General features: G+C 41.5%; 1 pseudogene; it reads right to left on the bottom strand.

Moving 5' to 3' along the window:
* Positions 1-10,197: 10,197 nt before the first annotated feature.
* LOC101664491 overlaps positions 10,198-12,040 on the bottom strand; it is an 18,681-nt pseudogene continuing 16,838 nt past the window's right edge.

The raw sequence follows: 12,040 nt of genomic DNA, 5'->3' as shown, positions 1-12,040 counted from the left end.
GGTTTGATGTAAAGACACAAAAGCAAAGTCTTACAGTACAATATGATAAGAACGCTAAGTAATATAGGTGCAAAGAGCTGAGACACAGCAAGGGAAAATGACTAGTTCTAACTTAAGAGGAAAGGGACGGCTTCGATAAGAAAGTGGCATTTGACTTGGGCCTTGTGCAATGAGGGAATGGGTGCACGGATGCTTTCAGCAGGAAGAAATAGCATGTACATCTTTTAAGGAAGTGAAAGACTGTGCCACAAAGTATGAACTATTTCAGAATTTGGGAAGCATCAGTTGTGGAAATGAAGAAAAAAATCTGGTATAGTTGGATAGAATCTGGGAAGATCATGGATGGCCCTGTCTGCAAGACCTTAAAACATGGATTTTTAAAGGCAGTGGAGTAGACAAATGAAACAGCATACTGAAGAAACAGCACAAGCTATAGGGAGAAGCCCAGTTTTCTAGGAGCTGAATCCCACAAGTGTCTCCCTAGCAACACTGCAGAGATGCATCAGAAGAAATTAAGGGGCCAATAAAGGATGTAGAGAAGGACTAAACAAACTTCTGAATACTCTTAAGAACTTCGGGATAATAACAATGGAAAAGCCATAATTGTTATGAGAGCAAAAACCTCACTCTGAGATTGTTCTTGCTACAATTCCATCCAGCTAATGATGCTATTTCTTTATTCAAAAGTCTTTGGTACTTTTGTACGTCTTTGGTCAACAAAGAGTATACACCTTTATTTATAATGCCTTCACTAATTCTCTCATGGAATTGCCCATTTTGCTAGGTCACTTTTGGTAATTTTCTTTCATTAACTGTGATTGCTTCATGAGTATTTGTTTATCCTTGTTAAGCTCCAAACTCCAAAAGAACGGGGATTATGATTGCATTTTACTCTTCACTCTTTTTCTGAAGGTAGCAGAGTGTGTCATGTAGTAGATGCTCAATAAATAGCTTAACAAGGAATGCTATTGGAAAGACCAAGGAATGGTTGAAGTAATGGTATGCTCCCTGGAACATGGATGGCTTTTGCTTGCTGTTCAATCCGATAAGCATAGTATTCATGGTTAATTCATGTTTTTTACTCCAAATTTTCTCTCCAACACTGCATTTGAACACACACCTGTACATGAAGTCCCAGAGTTAAAATTCACTTCAAATAGGAAACAAACTTGACAACTTATCCTATTCAACAAACTCTGAAATCTCAAAGTACAGTAAGACCAACTGCCAAATTTACTGTTTTTTATTTTTTTTCCCTTTACCCTTCCTTCTATAAACTAGATAGGTCTTTTTTTTTTTTTAATCAAAGGGGGACAATTTTTAAATCATGGCTTTAAACTTGATGAGATTCTATTAAGAAGCTTCTCACATGTCCTACTTCCAGCAGGCATTCAAATAAAGAGACAGCTAAAGCACTTCATTAAAGGAAGAAAGATTAAGGGGAAAGATTGCACAACAAACCACCCACGTTCAGTTTTGCAAGTCTAACAGTCAGCCTGACTCATCACTCCAGAGCGGCCCTGCATTCTGTTCCAAAGCCTGGCTTCAGCGACAGCATTCAAGACACAAGACACAAAATGACTCTCCGGGACCAAAAAGGCAGGTGTGTGTTCCTCTCCTTGGTTCCACTCATGCTAGAGACGGCAATTGTTTCCTAATTTGTGCTTAGTGAACACATCTCTTGGAAGGTAATTAAGGAATAGTGCAAATATTAATATCACCAAACAGTAGTGTTTGGTCTCATTTCCAGCATGAGAATCAGTGGCATAAGAATATAAAAATTAGCTTTTGGATCAGCCATACCCCTGCCTTAGTTTGTCCCCACACTAATATGCCCTTCAGGGTTGATCAAAACTTTTAGAAAGACTATTATCACAAATTGTCCTATTTTTCACCCCTTTGTACCCTAGTTCATTTTGCTACCTTAGAGTGGACTATGGACCATCTCCTGATAATCCTACTTTAATCTCAATGATAATCCTTAAGGGTCTGTTCAAAGGCCATCCCCTCCAGACATGATCTTCCTCGCTATTCTACAAAAACTGTGGTATGCATTTGCTTGTTTTTTGCAACATATTATTTATGGGCCTATTTCATATTCTTTCTACTTTACTTTATTCCAGTCAATAGTTAGACTATTATTTTCCACTTACTTAATTGATAGTCTTTTAAAATAATGAAATGTGTAATTCATTCACATAGATCTACTTTGAATTACTTAGTGCCACAAATAAGGTAGGCAAGTGGTAAATGATGAAACCCACAGAGAAAAAGGTATTTTTAAATGTTTGCAAATCTAACCAATGAAATTAAGTCACAGATTAACCTGATTGGCAGGCTAAACTCCACCTCTTCACTCTAAGTCTCAAATTGACAACAGATTATGTAACTACCAAATACCCTTTTTAAATACTCCAGAAAAGTAGGCATTTTTTTTAAGTATTGAAAGATTGATAGTTAACACGTCATAGAAATAGTGAAAGCCAGAAGATAGCAAAATAAACCTTTTTAAGTATTGAAAAACAAGTTTCATGATCTAAAACTACGTGCTAAGAAAAAATATCTTTCATATAGAGCAAAATTTCATATAAGGAGTGAAAAAATGCATTGCCTTTAGTCAGTTACCAAATATATTAAAGGTAATTATTTTTGGTGGAACAAAAATAATTCTAGACAGAAATATGTTGTACCACTAAGGGAAAACACAGACACACACACACACACTGGAAAGGTAAATATGTAGATACATATGAATGGGTACTGATTATATAAAACCATAATGGTATTCAACAGCAGGTTTTAAATATATGTACAATTAAAATACATAACAGTCATATCTCAAAAGACGTGATGAGGGTGAAAAGGAATTAAGCCAGGAGCCTTGTAACTTTTGGAAACTAAAATGCTAATTTTAGAATTTGGGGGGGGGAAATATGAATTAAGTATAGACAATTTAAACCTGGAAGGCAACTTTTATAAGAGAAAAAAGAATTTAAAAACAATAAAATAATAAATTTGAAGAAACAGTATTATTTGAAAATAAATAACATCCAAAAGAAAGAAGGACAAAAGGAGGGGGCACAAAAAAGAGGGTAAACAAACAGCAAGGTGGTAGATTTAAATTTCAAAGTACAAAAGATAAATTGCTGTGGATAGAAAAAATATTAATCCCAGAAAAAATTACAATACATGTTCAATTTATAAAAGTGAAGTCCTAAACATAAAGATATCAAGAGTTTAAAAATAAGTTAACAAAAATTATGTACCATTAAAATATTAATTTAACTTTACCTGGTAACATTGGTAATACTGGGCAAATAGATCTTAAGGCAAAAACATTACTATAAATATAAAGAAACAATAGAAATAATTATAGGTATGTCTTCATCTACTTTATCTAGTAATACAATATCAAGATTTCATATGTATTTATGAAAGGACTCCAAAGTTAGTGGAAATATGGAATGAAAGATGATTAAAAAAATCCCATGAATTTTTTTTAAGTTCCCACTTAGAGGCCAACCACAGAATCATTTTCAAAAAGCTATAGTAGACATGCCAATACAAAAGATTCCATGGCATTGTCTAAAATGTTTAAACAGAACCAGAGAACTCAGGGGAAAATAAGTGAAAAGAAACAAAGAATTGGGGAAACCAACAATAATAAGAGAAACAACAAGTGAGAAATGTGATACATATTAGTCCAGCTATGTTAATAATTACTTTAAATGTTAATAGTTTAAATAGACTAATGAGACAGGACTGTTCAAGTCCAAAAAAGCAAACAAAAACAAAAATAAAAAACCCAAGTAGCAACAAAGATGCAAATACAACTGCATGTTGTCTAAAGAGATTTAATTTTAATCTAAAAACTCTCATAGGTTTAAATATGTACCATGCTAAATCTAAGTAAAAAAGAAAGGTGGAGTAGCTACATTAATTATAGATAAAGCAGGCTTCAAAATAAGGTTAATTATAAATTATAAAAGGAATGCCACATAATGAAAAAGGGACCAATTCTCTCATAACAATCCTTCATCTGTATGCACCTAACAACAATGTCTAAATGTGAGGTAGAACCTAATCAACCTACCAGAATAAATAGAAAAATCCAGTATTATACAAGAAGTTGGAAACTTTAAAACTCCTTTTTTTTTAATAGACCAGAAAGGGAGAAAATCAGTAAGGTTATAATTGACCTGAAGATCATTAGGACTCAATTTTATATAATTGACATTTATAGAATACTTCATTGTACAACTGCAGATTGTATGCTTCTCTCAAGCTTACATGGAGCATTCAGCAAAATAACCACATTTTAGACAATCATCAGTAGGCAAACAAAAAGAAAGTCCTATGAATTCATTAATGGGTAAAGAATAAGCATTTGTCAAAATCCAACCCACATCCATGATGAAAATTTAGCACTGTATATATAGAGATGAGATTCTTCCTCACCATTTCTATTTGATGCCACACTAGAAGTCCTATATAGTACAATAATACAAAGGAAATTTAAGTTAAACATATTGGGAAACATGCATAAAACCTTTTCTGTTTACAAATTAAGGAAAAAATAAAGCTGTTTCTATGTAGGAAATTCTAAAGAATCAACAAAAAATATTCCTAGAACAGTGTAGCAAAGTCACAAGGTAAGTAGACAAAAAACATTTGCTTTTCTATATGCCAAAAAAAATGATCATTAAAACTTAGGATTAAATATAAATACAGAGATCTATTTTGCTATCATTATATATAAATATATTTACATGTATACATGCCTGTATTTAGCCTCTGTAAATGTCCTTTGCTCCTAGTTCTTTCCTCTATTTCCTTTTACTTTCTTCTTGTCCCACTATTACATTCGGCCTTCATTCAGATTTCAGTTTCCATTTGCATTGCCCTTGATCAAGCCCCACTGGGCATCCTATGCTCTTCTCTCCATTGATTTTAGTTCACTTATTCTTCCCTTGGGTAGCAGATGGACCTTAGGCCTTGACTCAAGTACTCCCTCAACCCAAGAACACTTTGCTCTAATAACCCAACATTCTGTGATGCTCACCTTCCCAACATGATCACTGAAGACAAAATGGGTGCATAAGCAAATGTGGTGAAGAAAGCTGATAGTGCCCGGCTATCAAAAGGTATAGTGTCTCGGGTCTTAAAGGCTTGAAGATATTCAAGTGGCCATCTAGCTGAGAAGCAACAAAGCTCACGTGGAAGAAGCACACTAGCCTGTGTGATCATGAGGTGTCGATGGTATCAGGCATCTAAGACCCATGACAAAATCATACCAATATGAAGGGGAGTGGGTGCACAGAGTGGAGACTCCAAGCCCATCTGTAGAAAATTGGACATCCCTTTACAAAGGAGTCACAAGAAAGAGGTAAGCCAGTCAGGGTGCAGTATAGCACCGATGAAACATACAACTTTCCTCTAGTTCTTTAATGCTTCCTCCCCCAGCCCCCCACCACTATCATGACCCCAATTCTACCTTACAAATATGGCTAGACCAGAGCATGTACACTGCTACAGATAACAGCCTGTAACACAGGGAATCCAGGACAAATAAACCCCTCAGGACTAATAAGAATAGAGATACCAGGAGGGTAAGGGGAAGGTAGGAGGAGAAAGGGGGAATAGATCACAAGGATCGATATATAACCCCCTCCCAGGGGGATGAACAACAGAAATGTGGGTAAAGGGAGACAGTGGATGATATAAGATATGAAAAGAATAATTTATATTTTTATTAAGGTTTCATGAAGGAGGGAGGGAGGGTGAGGGAGGGAAAACGAGGAGCTGATATAAAGGGCTCAAGTAGAAAGAAAATACTTTGAAAATGGTGATGGCAACATATGTACAAATGTGCTTGACACAATGGATGAGTGTATGGACTGTGATAAGAGCTGTAAGAGCCCCCAATAAAAGTATTTAATTTAAAAAAAATCAGAATAAATGATTATATTCACACATTGTGTGGTAATGAATCACTTTTAAGAAGGAAATGAATTTTGCTTTTGTTTTTCCTTACTGAACCATAACCCTTGGAAATCTCCTGAGTAAGTGAGGTGTGTTTATTACCTAAAACTAATAGACCACATCTGAGAATTTGTGCTAATGAAGAGGAGGTAGCCAGATCAAAAACGACACCTGGTAGCCTCAAATCACCTAACCTCAGGAGGCATGCATTTACCTATCATGCATGGACAATGAGGGCTCAGTCCTGACTGCATAATGAAGCCAGTACAGACTGCACATGGAGGCTCTGAGAGCTTGCTGGGTGGCAAAAGGCCGATGATGTGGCTTCTTTGGGATATGAAAACTTCATGTCGGGAACCATCCCAGACCTCCCCATGTGCCTCTTCCTTAGAATGATTGTGATTTGTATTCTCTTGCTTTAATACATCTGTAATTGCAACCTTAGTACTTTATATGAGTCATTCTACTAAATTATCAAACTCTGAGGAGTAAAGGGAGCCAGCAGTGAAAGTGAAGGAAAATAGGAGAGGCTCCACACTTGACGCTGGCACCCTGAAGGGATAGTGGGAAAACCCCGAATCTGTGGCCAGCAGATCAGGGTTAAGGATGACCTGTGGGCTTCCAAGTTTGCAGCTGGTGTCTGTCTATTCTGCAACCTGAAAGACAATGTTCTTTCAGTCCCTGGGTTCTGACCTAGATTCAGGCAGGGAGGGAATGGGGCAGAGAAGTTGAGGGATAGAATTAAGTGGGCTTCAGATTTCATAAATGATTGAAAAATCAAATAGTATGGATTTCATTAATTTTCTCACTTTTCAAAATGGATTTTATCTACAAAAATATCTATGTATAACTATAACAAAACCTGTATTGGACCTATGGGTGGAAAAGGGCAAAACTGATTAGACCAGAGTACACACATTGATACAGATAAGAGCTCTTCACACATGGATTCCAGGACAGATAAACTCCTCAGGAACAACAGTGGGAGTAGCACTATCATGAGGACAGGGGGATGCTAGGGGTCAGGGAGGGGAGAAAGGGGGAGGCCATCACAAGGTTGGATATATAGCCCAACCAGGGGTACAAAATGGGGGTGAAGGGATACAACGGATCATGTAATATATGAAATAATAATATATAATTGATCAAGGAATTATGAGGTGGGAAAGGAGGGAGAACGAGGGAAGCTGCACCAAGGCTCAAGTAGAAAGAAAATGTTTGGAAATGTTGATGGCAACATACGTACAAGTGTGCTTCATACAATTGAATAATGGATTGTTATAAGATTTGTAAGAGCCCCCCAATAAAATGATTAATTAAATAAGTAAGAGCTGAGATATTTGTTGTCGGAAAATATACATAATAATTTAAGAAGGTTTTTCATTGGAAAAAAGATCCTACTAAGATTAAAATTTATATCTACCCAAAGAATTTTGAAGTGCCATAAATGAAATGTAATAAATATTAGATATTTTTGTTTATTTCTTTAAAAGATAATTTACTATTTTAAGCTAATAAAATAATGATACATCCCAAGGATTGTAATGCAAACAGAAGTGCATTCTACAAGAACAATATCAACGCATGAGAGGGGAGAAGTTAAATACTCATTAGATTACTCATTAGATTAGATAGGGACCATATGGGCAATGAGTACATTCTAAGGATGAAAGAAGAGTGAGAATGGGTGCCCACCTTGAGAAATGTACTTCTTGTCACTAAATTGGACATGTAGAAACAGCTAAATTGGTTTTTTTTTTGGAAGCGTATATTCTCAACAATAACAAAAAGTAAAATAAAGGAAAGAAAGGGGGTTCAAAGAAAAAAGAGAGCATGCCAAATTTGTAGAACACCCCACTAATGCACAGTATTGCAGGTAGAAAGTACAGCACTTAGTGCTTATGTTGTTGTTAGATGACCTTGAGCATCTTACAGCAACTTAACTCCACGTGCCATGGAAAGAAACTGCGATACTGTGACAGCCTCACAGTCACTGTGGTGTCTGAGTGCATTTATGCAGACACTGTGCCAAATCTATCTTGTTACGTGTGTTCCTGTTTTTTTCCACCCTCGCTATAATTTATTAAACATACTGGTTCTCCTGGTAACATGAACAAAGTATGTGAGGCAAAGTCTTGGCGTCCTCATTTCCTTTTTTGTTTTGTTTTGTTCTTTTAATCATTTTATTGAGGGCTCTTACAGCCCTTAACCACAATCCATCCATCCATCCATTGTGTCAAGCACATTTGTACTTACGTTGCCATCATAATTTTCAAAACATTTTGTTTCTGCTTGAGCCCTTGATATCAGTTCCTACTGCCCCCGCCCCATGAACCCTTGATAATTTGCAAAACATTTTCCCCATGTCTTACACAGCCTGCTGTTTTTCTTCACCTACTTTTCTCTTGTCCACCCCCCTAAGAAGAGATTATATGTAGATCATTGTGATTGACTCCCCCTTTCTCCCCCCACCTTTCCCTCCCCCTCCTGGTATCTCTATTCTCATTATTGGTCCTGAGGGGCTTTTCTGTCCTGGATTCCCTGTGTTATGAGCTATTATCTGTAGCAGTGTACATGCTCTGGTCTAGCCAGATTTGTAAGGTAGAATCGAGGTCATGATAATGATGTAGGAAGTATTAAAGAAATAGAGGAAAGTTGCATGCTTTATTGGTGCTATACTGCGTCCTGACTGGCTCGTCTCTTCCTTGTGACCCTTCTGTAAGGGGATGTCCAGATGCCTACAGATGGGCTTTGGGTCTCTATTCTTCACTCCCCATCATTCACATTGATATGATTTTTAGTTCTTAGTCTTTGATGCCTGATACCTGATCCCATCGACAACTCATGATCACACAGGCTGGTGTGCTTCTTCCATGTGAGCTTTGTTGCTTCTCAGCTAGATGGCCACTTGTTTGTCTTAAAGCTTTTAAGACCCCAAATGCTGTATCTTTGATAGCAGGGCACCATCAGCTTTCTTCACCACATTTGCGTGTGCACCCATTTTATCTTCAGCGATTGTGTTGGGAAGGTGAGCATCACAGAATGCCGGCTTATTAGAACAAATCGTTTTTGCATTGAGGGAATACTTGAGTTGAGGCCCAATGTCCATCTGCTACCCTTAATACTTAACATATGTACATAGATCTATTTCCCTATACTTACATATAAATATATTTACATATGCACAAGCCTGTATTTACACCTCTAGAAGTGTCCTTTGCCTCCTTGTTCTGTCCTCTAATTCCTTTTACTTTCCTCTTGTCCCACTATCATGTTTGACCTTTATTTGGGTTTCAGTAATTCCTCTCAGTTACATTGCCCTTGATTAAGCCCCACCAGGTATATCCTACACCCTTCTCACCCCCTATTTTAGATCACTTGTTGTTCCCTTGTCCCTGGGTTTATTAACACCCACTTTCTCCACACATGCACACCCCCAACCTCCTCCTCTCCTATGTCTCCTTGGAACCATCAGTCCCATTGTTTTCTCCTCCAGATTGTTTATCCCCCTATCTTATCTAGATAGGCACGCAGAGATAATAGTAAGCACAAAACAAAATAACAGCAACAAAAACCAATGACCAAAAAAGAAAAGACTATCACTCGCTCCAGGTCTGTTTGTTGACCTTTAGGAGTGTTTTCCAGTCAAGTCTGGTGACCCCAAAGATCATAATCTCGCCCCAAAGTCTATTCTTGGTATTCCTCCGGGACTTCATTGCTTTGCTCTCCTTGCTGCTCTGTTGCATGCACTTAGTGTTTCGCCTCAGTGTGATGGGGTCAGACCGGGCACAATTCCCGCACTGTGGCTCCAGTGTTGTCCTCCTTAGCGTTGTGGGTCAATGAGGGATGTCATGTCTGTGTCTTGTGGTGCCCCCGCCCCCTGCCCCCATGGTCCTCTCTGTGCATTGGCTGCTCTGGGCAGGAATATCATCTTGGGGGCTTGGTGGGCCAAGATGTATTCCACTCTCTCTCCTTCCCTCTTCATTTGCTCCTGTGTGCTCTGATCTAACTCCAGCCCCTCTCCCTGAGCTGTAGCTTCAGTGCTGTCTTTTAATATGCATTCTTCGGTGGGGGTGGGGGTAGAGTCCTAGTAGTTGAGATATATGCCAGCCCAATAGACCCCTCACAACAGGTTGAAGCCTGGTCTCTCTCTCCCTCTCCTGTGGAGATATAAACAATATAAACCTGGAGATATACATAAATATAAACCTGGCACTAACTCATCTGTGTCAGATCCTCAGTCGACAGCTCCAGCACACTCTCCATGGTGTCCAGGCCAGTCAAGCGGAAGTGCAGGATGTAGCGCTTCATGCGGATGGATTCCAGCCACTCCGCTGAGCTGTGGTATGGGAGTCTGTCTGAGCCGCTCAGGCTGGGCAGGCAGAGGGTCACCCTGGGGTCAAAGTTGGCCACAGTGTGCAGCGAGTAGGGGTTGGCCAGCAGCTGCTCCAGTTGGGCATCGAGCTGGGAGGGGGGCCGGTTGGCGCAGTCATGGGCCCAGCAGTTCTTCATGAGCTAGTACAGTGTGGCCGGGCAGTCCATGGGCTGTGGCAGCCGGTACCCGTCCTCGATGCTCTTCAACACCTCTTGGTTGCTCATGTTGCCCTAGGGCTTGTCCCCGAAGCTCATCACGTCACTGTACCTTCCACATCACGATCCTGAAGCTCCACACGTCACTGGCTCAGGTGAAGATCCGGTGGGCGACGGCTTCGGGGGCTGTCCATCGAATGGGGATCTTGCTTCCTGGGTCTCACAGGTGCCCTCGAAGTTGTCGAGGAGCCGAGTCAGGCCAAACTCTGACACCTTGCAGCATAGAGCCTCGTTGACCAGGACGTTCCTGGTGGCCAGGTCCCGGTGGACGTAGTTTTGGTCACTGGGGTAGCTCATGCCAGATGCTATGCCTTGCATCATGGCCGTCAGCTGTGTCGGAGGCAGCTGGTCTTCCCTTTCCCTCAGGAAGGCATCCAGGGCGCCCCGGTCCATGTACTCTGTGACGATCATGATGGGCTTCCTCCGGGTGATAACGCCTTCCAGCCGCAGGATGTGTGGGTGGCTGAACTGGCCCATGATTGTCGCCTCGCGGAGGAAGCTCCACCAGTGGCCGTCAGGGGAGGTGTCCTTCAAGGTCCTAACAGCCACCGTCTTGCACTCCTGACCGGGGACCCGGAGGGAGCCTCGGTAGACCTCCCCAAACTCTCCTTCCCCGATGACTGTGTCCATGACCAACCCGGCAGGGTCCAGCTCGTGGGTGAAGTCTAGCGCTCCTTGGGCAGGGTCATCGTATGCCTGGAGGTCCACGTATGGCTTCAGCCAGAGTTTATCCTCGTGTTCTACGTCCGCCCCACGCTCACGCTGCCTCTGCTGCCGCCTCCGCTGTGCTCTCCTGGATTGGAAGACGAGGATGCCCAGCAGCAGTGCCACGCCCAGCAGAAGGCCAAAGATGACAGCGACGATCTCCCCTCCTGATAGACCCCTGGAAGGGGCCAGGCTGGTCCGGAACTGCTTGGGGGAGAAGGGGCCGGGGCCCTGCGACGTCACCGTGCGCACTCTGACGGTGTATGTGGTGTCGGGCTGCAGCTCAGTCAGCCGGACCCTGGGCTCTAGAACCATCTGGTGTCGCTCTTCGTCCTGACTCAGCACGTGCAGCTCATAGGTGAGGTTGTTGGTGGGGCTGCGAGGCTGTGTGCCAGTCCAGGCCAGCTCCAGCTGGTGTGGCGCTTTCTTCACCAGCCGCAGGGACAGGCTGACCAGCGGCTCTGCATTGCCTGTGCGAGGCGCTGGCAGGCTGGGAGGCACCCAGCCCAACGTCCACCTCGACGGTGTAGTTGGTCATCGATGCGCATGGCTGGCTCAGAGAGCCCTCGGGCCCCCCGGGGAGAAGCGCACACTGTCCCCACAAGGCTGGCAGGGCCCCCGTCTGAGCGGGTCCCCAGACACTGGAAGCACCCCACATTACACCTGACATCCTGGCGGTACCCCAGATCTGCTGGGGGCTCCCAGCGCAGAAAGATCTGGGACCCCAAAACAGAGAAGTGCAGGTCTCGGGGCGCAGAGGGGG

Source organism: Echinops telfairi, unplaced genomic scaffold (genome assembly GCF_000313985.2).
Source record: "Echinops telfairi isolate 266 unplaced genomic scaffold, ASM31398v2 ScPeMD7_7407;HRSCAF=8445, whole genome shotgun sequence".
NCBI lineage: Eukaryota > Metazoa > Chordata > Mammalia > Afrosoricida > Tenrecidae > Echinops > Echinops telfairi.
Note: the sequence above shows the minus strand (reverse complement) of the source record. Positions and strands in the feature narration are given on the sequence as shown.